Below are 8,871 nucleotides of genomic sequence, written 5' to 3'. Positions count from 1 at the left end.
ATAATCCGTTAACATCACACTTTTTCTAAAATAATGAGTTTTGTTTTTCCAAATGAACTTAAAATTAATTTGATTTATGTCTTTAATTGCAGATTTAGGGAAGGATAAAGAATATGCTGGGTAGATTAATCTTGATGGAGATTCCATCTTTACTGGAAAAACTCTACCCAGAATAGAAATATCTCGATTGGACCACACATTTAGGTTTAATTAACAATTATCTAGAGTTTTCCTAAAGTTTAGATCTTCCAATGATTTGGAGTATTTGGTTAGGTAAAAACCCAGATATTTAACTTGGGATTTAACAGAAATGTTTTCACTTGTTGTTAAAGTGGAATCTTTAATTGGCAATAATTCACATTTTTTCAGATTGAGCTTTAGACCAGAAGCTCTGGAGAAAACATTTATTATTGTAGAATCACACAAATTTGACTGCTGTCCTTCATAAAAATAGCTGTGTCGTCAGCAAACTGAGTGATTGCTGTTTGCTGGCCTGAAGCATTAAGTTTCTCAAATTTTAAGTTTTTTATCCAAATGGATAACATTTCAGCTGCTATGATGAATAGTAAAGGAGAGATAGGACAGCCTTGTTTAACTCCTTTGATAATGGAGAATCTCGGCGAGGTCCCATGTGGCAATGAAATGACACTATTCCTATCTCTGTAAAGTGTTTTGGTGAGATTGATAAAATCGGGTCCGAAACTAAATAAATCTAAAGTTTGAAACATAAATTGATGTTCTAGACTGCTTTAAAAAAATCAAGGAACAAAATGAAGCCTAGTCTTCAATCAGATGATTGTAATCCAACAGGTCCAATATGAGGCGGATGTTTTTATGAATGGATCGACCTTTCAGAAAGCCAGATTGAGTGTCAGAAATAATCTGGGACATCCCAGTTTTCATTTTGTTGGCAAATGTGTGAGTTAAGGTTTTATATTCGTTATTGAGCAGGGTAATTGGTCTCAAATTATCAATCAGTCGAGGATCTTTGCCAGATTTCGGTATGAGAGTTAGGATGCCTTGCTTCATAGTTGTTGGTAGAGAGTGCGTGTAAGATATTTCCTTCAGTGTCAGAAAAAGCAGGTCTTTCACATGTTCCCAGCAATGTCTATAAAAATTAACAGTCAGCCCACCTGAACCTGGAGACTTGTCCAAAGCTAAGCATCCTATAGCTTCTTCTAATTCTGACATGGGGATCTCTGCCTCACAAAGCTCTCTGCAGCCATCATCTATTTTAGGGACCAAATGTTTGATTTGTTTTAAGAAGGCTTCAGCATCATGGAGGGAGGATGAGGATGAGTATAACTCACTGTAGAACTGAAAAAATATTTTGTAATTGTTGTAGGATTGGTGCACTCCACATCTTTAATTAACAAAGTTTTGACACTGTTTTGCGCTTGCTTTCTTTTGTCCAGTCTACAGAAATATGCTGAACTATTTTCACCTTCCTCAATCCATCTTGCTCTCGATCTGATATATGCACCTTTGGCCTTATTTATGTACATTTTATCCAAGGAGGATTGCAAGATGATCATTTTCTGTTTATGATTTTTATCGGCGTCCAAATTGTGGCACATTGAGTTTATTTCTTTGATAATTTCTTCTTCCTTCAGTTTATATTGCCCACTTATCTGCTTACCTCTAGATATGGAAATTTGTCTTCATTCTGCCCTCAAATGCTCCTGCAAAAAACAAAAAAAAAAAGGTCTACAAGATGTTTGTAAAAAGAAAAGCAACCACTATAAAAATTCTTAAAACAAAGGTCAAAAGAAATTGAAACACCTTTGGGGGGTCCTGGCTCGTACCTGGGGTTGGGGCGGGGGGATGCCCAGAACTCTTGGGTGGTGATGGGCTGCTTGTCTGGGGCTGTGGGCGCCCTTCTCGGGTGGGGCCCTGCGTTGGGCTCTCCCGGTGCGGCGGGGGGGGGCTGCTCTCCTGGTTGGGCTGGGGCGGCGCTCCCTTTCCCCCCGTGCCTCCCTGCTCTCTGGTTCTGGGGGCCTCCCGGCGGTCCTGCTGGCCCTGGCCTGGGTGGCGGATTTGGTCGCCCGGGGGGCGGTTGTTCCCTGCCTGCTGCCGTGTGGCGTTGGGGGTTCCGGCTGCCGCTGCTGCTGCGGCGGGGGTCTTGGTGTGGGGATGGCTGGGCACTCCTCCTCCTTCTTTTCACATTTCACCGTCCATTTTAGAAAAACATAAATACTCACCTGAGCACAGGTGTTAGCTCACCTTTGCACTAATAGTTTGCGTGATTGAATGACTGAAATATTTCACACTAGTTGGTTTAAAGGCATAAGTATGGGTGTGTGAACACTATCTGTTTTGTGTACATGTTGACATGTGGACATTTTTTCAGCCAGCAGGTGTGTTGATAACATTTGACTGTGTGTGTGAACAGGCCCCGCCCTTTTTGTACTACATTTGAACCGTACCATAATGATAAACAACCAGTAAACTTGCTTCTCTATGCTGCTTCATGGTCTTATCTCCCCCCCTCCTATTATCACCCTCTTACCCCCCCCCCCCCCCTCTCTCTAACATCCTTCTCTCTTCTTCCCTCCTTTCCTTTTCTGTCCGGTCCAACACCAAAGATTTTCAAACATGATTGAAATTAATAAAGTTGGGCCTCAATTACAAAAGGGGTTTATTCAGACATACCTTTGGTTTGTCTGAAGATGAATAACCCCTCTTGTTAAAGTAAAATATGTCCAACACAAGAGGCTGTCAGCTCTCATCTGCCTGCCCAGCTGTTGGACAGGACAAGTTAAAAAAAAAAAAAAAAGAAATTGAACACAGATATAAGTCATACAAATAACACGGCACATTAAAAAAGTGAACTTTAGTAATCAACTAAATGAAATTAAAAACAATGTGAAGCAAGTTTGGGAAATAATAAATAACAATAGGTGTGTGGCATCCAGAAACTGTGCACCAGGGTTGCTGGGAGATGAGGTGCACCCAGAACTCTAGCGACGGTTCCCGCTGGTGACCAGAGGGGGAGCCAGAGCTCTGACGTCTGACAACATATCTGTTACGTGGTGTGTGATTCACGTTACTGTTTACTGAAATCATGAATAACTGTTTCCTGAAGATAATCAACAAGAACTTGATTTTCATTCTAGTACATTTTAATTGGATGGTTTATTAAATATAACACATGTTAGGTGTGTTGTGTGGTCATATTTGGGCAGCCAAGGACTGGAAAATCATTGGGAATTATTGAAGTCATTTGATACTCCTTTGAGCAGATCTTCAGGGGTGTGCAGGTCCAGCACCAGTTCGATGTATGATCCAGCTTCTCTTCTGGTTACGAAGCAATCTAGAAAGTTCAAACAGATTTAGAAGACTGCAAAGACACCTGGTCTGATTTATCAGTTTACATAAAAGGAAGTATCCAATCAAGGATCAAACTTTTTCTCTTTTTTTTTGGGGTGGGGGTGTCATATTTTCAACTCATTTTGAGCATGATATTAAAAAGTGTCACAGGTGTAACTGGATCTAGATTGGACTGTAACAAAAACTTTTATTATAGCTTGGCAACTGATATAACACAGGAGCCATAAGGATTTTAGGTAAAAGCCAGACACACAGAAAACCTGAGTTTTAACAGTTCTTAAAATTATTTTCTGTTACTTTCAGTCATATATTCCTCAAGTTATATGAAAATAGATAAAACTTTCAAATAACTGCTTGTAAAGTGAGGTTTAATTTGGACTAAACTGCCCACTTACCTTTGCAGTTAATAGATGTAACTTTGTGATCGTTTTATAAAATGTAATGGGCTGCTATGGTAGTTATTTATTTGAAAGCCATACCTGCAATGAAAAATCATGTAAGATGATTTAGGGACAGTTTAATGCACTTAAAGATGGACAAAATGACTTAGAACTGAAAAACATTCCCCTTCCTTTTACTTTACAGTTATTTCCACTAATGCATCTATCTGTCTGCGTGCACTTCTTGTCAAGTTTGTGTTGATTTATTGAATGTACAATAGTGTATGTATTTGTGTCAGCATGTAGGTGAAAGTCTTTCAATGCCGTTTGGAGGCATATTTGTCGAAGGCTTAAAACAGCAGAGTTTATTATTGCTTCCAATCAGCTGCCTTGCCAGAGGTAACCATAGCAACTGACGGAGTAAAAGTAAGGTTTGAGGTCTCCAGAGAATTTGGAAGACTTTGTTTTGCCACATGCAGACTCATTTAAAGCCTTGAATAAAACAGAGAAAACAATCAAAGTACAATTGGCACAGTGTTCTCTCAATACGAAGAGCAACACAACCCATAAATGCATGCATGCAATTCAATGGCAGAAACAATTCAAGATACCAGCTTGGGCCTTTTTTGTCTGTCTGTTTTATATTATTTAAATTATTTTTAAATCATTTGGGAGAATTTATTATTGAAAATGTGTTTTTTTTATGTATTTATTTAATGCATTGTAGTAATGCTATATGAACCAGTGCTTCCACTATGATTATATTTTTTGTGAGCTGTTCTGAGGCCTTGGGCTTCTTTATTTGCTCTGGTCAATTGAGCTAGCCACATTCCTGCATGCCTGAGTTATTGAGTCTGCTTCATCAGCTGGAGGTCTGGGTTACCTGGTTTGAATCTCCTCTAACACAGGCCTCTATCAGGTGGAGGCCTGTGTTACTACTTTACATTAGATGACATACAGCGACCTGTATTTATTATTTTCTGATGCCTTTGGAGCTATTTACCCTATAAAAAAATGTTTTTGAGTCTCAATAGGATTACTCTGGTAAAATGAAGGCCAGATGGACAAAACTGATAAATAAAAATCCAGATAATTACTAAAACTTTGCACTATAGGGGGGAAATGTTCACGTTCTAATTGAATATTTAGTATAACTGCACATGAATCTCATTAAGTTGGAGTTATATGGAGCCTCAAAAACATCAATGTGGTAAAAGTGGTTTCATGAGACAAAGAGACAAAGATGCAGAAAAGATCAAATACGTCTGGCGCAATAACTTTAAGGTGTTGCTTTGGCTTTTTGTGTCAACTAAAAATGACATTTAGTAGTCCTCCATGATTTAGAGCTGGTCTTAACCTGTTGGGAGACTCTTACGTAACACAAAAACTCTCACATTGTCTTTTAACCGGCAGGATGCAAGGGGAATCCATATTTCATAGATTTACTTGTACTGCATAGGTGTACATAAATTAGAAATGAAGGTTTTTGTTTGTGCACACTGTTTTTCCTTTGTGGCAGAGCCTATATGCAATGTGATATAAGATAATGTTACCTGGGTATGGTCCCCCTCAGTTATCTCACTGTCTCCAGACCGGTCTGAACAATGAACGGATTGTGCCTATAATCAAGATTGTAGGCACCCACGTTCTGCAGCTTTTTGGTGATTCTCTGAAGATAGGCACAGAACTTAAACACAACAAAAAGGTTTACCTCCTGTCACTGAGCTGGTTGTGGCATTCATCTAACTTTGAAGGATGCAACTGTTGTGATAAAAATGACACAATATTTAAAGACAGCTGTGAATTATAGTAAAAATACAGATGATTTTGAGAAGATCCCTTAAAAACAAAACTCTTTCAAAAGGCATGATGTAACACAGATAACAGGAGCTTTGTTTCCCCCAGTTTGCCATTGTTTTAGGTTATTTTCTTGCTTTTATAATAATTCTATAATAGATTGTTGATGATTTGTTCTCCATCTTATCTTAAGACGACTAAAATGTCAAGTCAAAGTTGGTTCTGCACCTTTTTGAGTAATAAAACCCAGTCTCACAAACTCTGCTTTTCTGATAACTTTGAATAATTATTAGTTACATAACACTAAACACACTTATGCTTTTGACTTGTGAAATGGGGCGAATCCTTCCAGGATTCACGGGGCTGCTGGAGCCTATCCCGGCCACTTATGGGCGAAGGCAGGGGACACCCTGGACAGGTCGCCAGTTCGTTGCAGGGTCCTTCCAGTTTTGTCATAAATAAATAAAAAAACCACAGCAGTACTTGAAAAGTATTAAATTTCTTTTTTCTATCTTTTCTTTTTGAAGCACAGAGGTAATTCGGCTCCTGCAGAAGAAGCTCTTCACTACTAAGGACACAAGCTGGCTTTCTCAGTCAAATTCATTTGAAACATTAACTCAATTTTTATTTTCAATTTTAAAAAAAAGCCTAAATCAGAGCCAGAAACATCTGTGTGCACATCATGGTTGTGCTGGTATACATGTTTTGCCAGATCCTTAAGGGTGAATAGAAAATTCCAGCTTTTGAGAAGTTGTCAACAAATAGATTTTCAAGATGATGCAGTAGCAGTTTGTTCTCCTGCTCATGTCGTTTTTACCACAGTAGCAGAATGTCCACTGGTAGTTAATTAATCCGAATCAAAGAGCAACAAATTCTGTAAACAGGAACAAGCTGCAAGCACGCTCCATTGGTGAAAGAGAGACAAGCCCAGGGGGAGACGAGCAGATTAGAGGTGGATTCTCCCCAGACCTCCTCCATACCACTTCCTTGTGGTGGAACTCGTTAACATTCATCTCACTCGCGGCTCACCGTGCATCTCCAGCAGCAGAGAAAGCTTACACACCCAGGGCAGAATTAAAATGGTGATGCAGCACTTGTTTCCCGTCAACAAGAGAGGGCATGCTAAGAAGTGAGAGACAGAAAGAAAGGGCAAGAAGAAGCAGCGTAGACTTGAAGAGTAAGGATCTGACAGCTGGTTGGTATTCCTAAGGTATAGCTGGGAAGCCAGTGGTGCAGAGTGGACATCGCTGAGGAATTTTAATAGGAGTTCGCAATTGTTTGCATCCTTTTGCTGCAGATTTGGCCATTTTATGGACAACATTTCCATCAGAAAAATGAATAAATCAATTAGTAGGAAATAGCTTCATTCTGTTACATATTTTTTAGGGCACTTAATGGGTTTTTTAATGACAACAAAAATTTGAAAAAAGGATGCAGTCACCAAAAAAAGCTTTTTATAACCTAGTACCTCTAATATCACATTCATATTCCGCTTCCTGAAGCCAACTATAGACTGAATCCTGTTCATGATCTAAAATTAGAGGCCTGAAAGCAGCAGATTCATGACACCAAACCCTGAAAGCTGTGGTAAACCAATGCTTCTGACAAAAAGGACTGAGATAATTGAGCTGTTCTGTTATGTTAATCAGCAGGGATGGACTTGGCGGTTTGGGGGCCAACAATAACACAGGGCCCTCTGCATTGGTTGTATTAAAGACCTTCTCCAGTAAAAATTGTGCTTTCAGTGTTTTTCTAACATGTTCTTGTAGCAATTATTTATAATGGGGGACTTATAAATAGAAAATTGAGATTAAAACTATATTTCAAAGTATTTCTTTATTTAATTGAGGTGAATTAAGAACAGACAAATTTATGCTGTTTGAAAAAGCTTGTAACTAAACTCTGCAAGTGACAAGCTCCCTGCTCTGATGCATTCTGATGCATCCACCTGCAGACAAATAGATCCTTGTATGTCTTTGTTTTCCTTGTCTGAGCTGGAATCTTGCTAAAAATATAAACAGCTGGATATAACATTGTTCATCTTTTTTGTCACACCACTAATGTTAGGTTGGGGTTGTAAGTGACTGTAAGCTAGCAGGACTACTCTGGGAGCTAGCAGTTCTGCCCACAACACACAGGCGAATTTCTGCAATCTGCAGAAACTCTGTCTTAGAAAATGACACAGGTTTTTTTATTTTTTATTTTGGCTAAAAATAGGATAATCATAAATAAAAGACCACTGGAAATGCTTTGACAATAGATCACAATTTCTTACCTTTGCTTGATGGTAAATCCGCCCCTGTTAATCAGGCTCAGCAGCTTGAGAATAAGATGCGTCTGTAGAAAAATGGTCCAATTTGTTTCAAAGCCTTTTTAGAAAAATTGCAGCCAATAAACTTGGGTTTTAGTAAACAAAAAGTGAGCTGTGATAAAACCTTTTGCCTTGGTGCAGCCTTAATTCTAATATTACGTCAGTCTCAAATTTTGAGCGCCGAATACCATTATTTTGATAAATGAAACTGAGCTGAGCGATCTCTGTCTGAAAAGAGCCTCACATCTGGAATTTCATGTTTAAAAACATCCTGTTTGAGAGTACGGAGACACATGAAGATCTACCAAACAAATCACTGCAAAGAAATTATTTATCCAAGAGCCGTAGGACTGCAGATATAAAAACATTACAATGATTTATGGGATTTTTTGATAAGCTATTCTCTGCCTCCCACATTAAATATGACCAAATATATTGCGTTCACCTGCATCCTTACATGTTCAGAGGGAAAGTCACTAAACGTACTTCCTACAAAATCCTGACAAACTAAATGGAGGCCGTCACATGACAGAATCATAAATGTGGATCATCAAATAAAAATGTGCAGAGACCAGTATCTGCAATGATCGAACAGTCAAGCACAGAGAGAAAGATGATCATTTTGTCTGAGGCTTAGCATTAGTTTTTACTCATGAGGTTGTCCTGGCAACCACAAGCATCTGGTTCCAGTCCCCCTCCTTTCTCCAAGGGGAGTCCCACCAATCCACTCAATAAACAGCTTGATTATTACGTACCAGGAGGCAGAGGGCTAAGCTGCCTGGAGTTCTCTCCAAAATCCGTAAAAGTGTTCGGCAGACTTTCTCATTCACTCGAAGCCTCTGGAGCTCAGCAGTCACTGACAGTCGTGCAGCCACGCTCATTCATCTAGTGGGACCAAAGAGCTGTCATGTCCCAGCTCAACATTTTTCAATTCCTCAATAATTTATTGATGGCAGGCAGTCAAATTACATATCAATAATGTAAAAGGGTTTGGTACTGTGTTGATACAAAACACCCTTTGAGTTGGGCTCGTTTCTGCTCACAGACCCGCAG

This window comes from Oryzias latipes, chromosome 5 (genome assembly GCF_002234675.1).
Source record: "Oryzias latipes chromosome 5, ASM223467v1".
NCBI classification, from domain to species: domain Eukaryota; kingdom Metazoa; phylum Chordata; class Actinopteri; order Beloniformes; family Adrianichthyidae; genus Oryzias; species Oryzias latipes.
Note: the sequence above shows the minus strand (reverse complement) of the source record.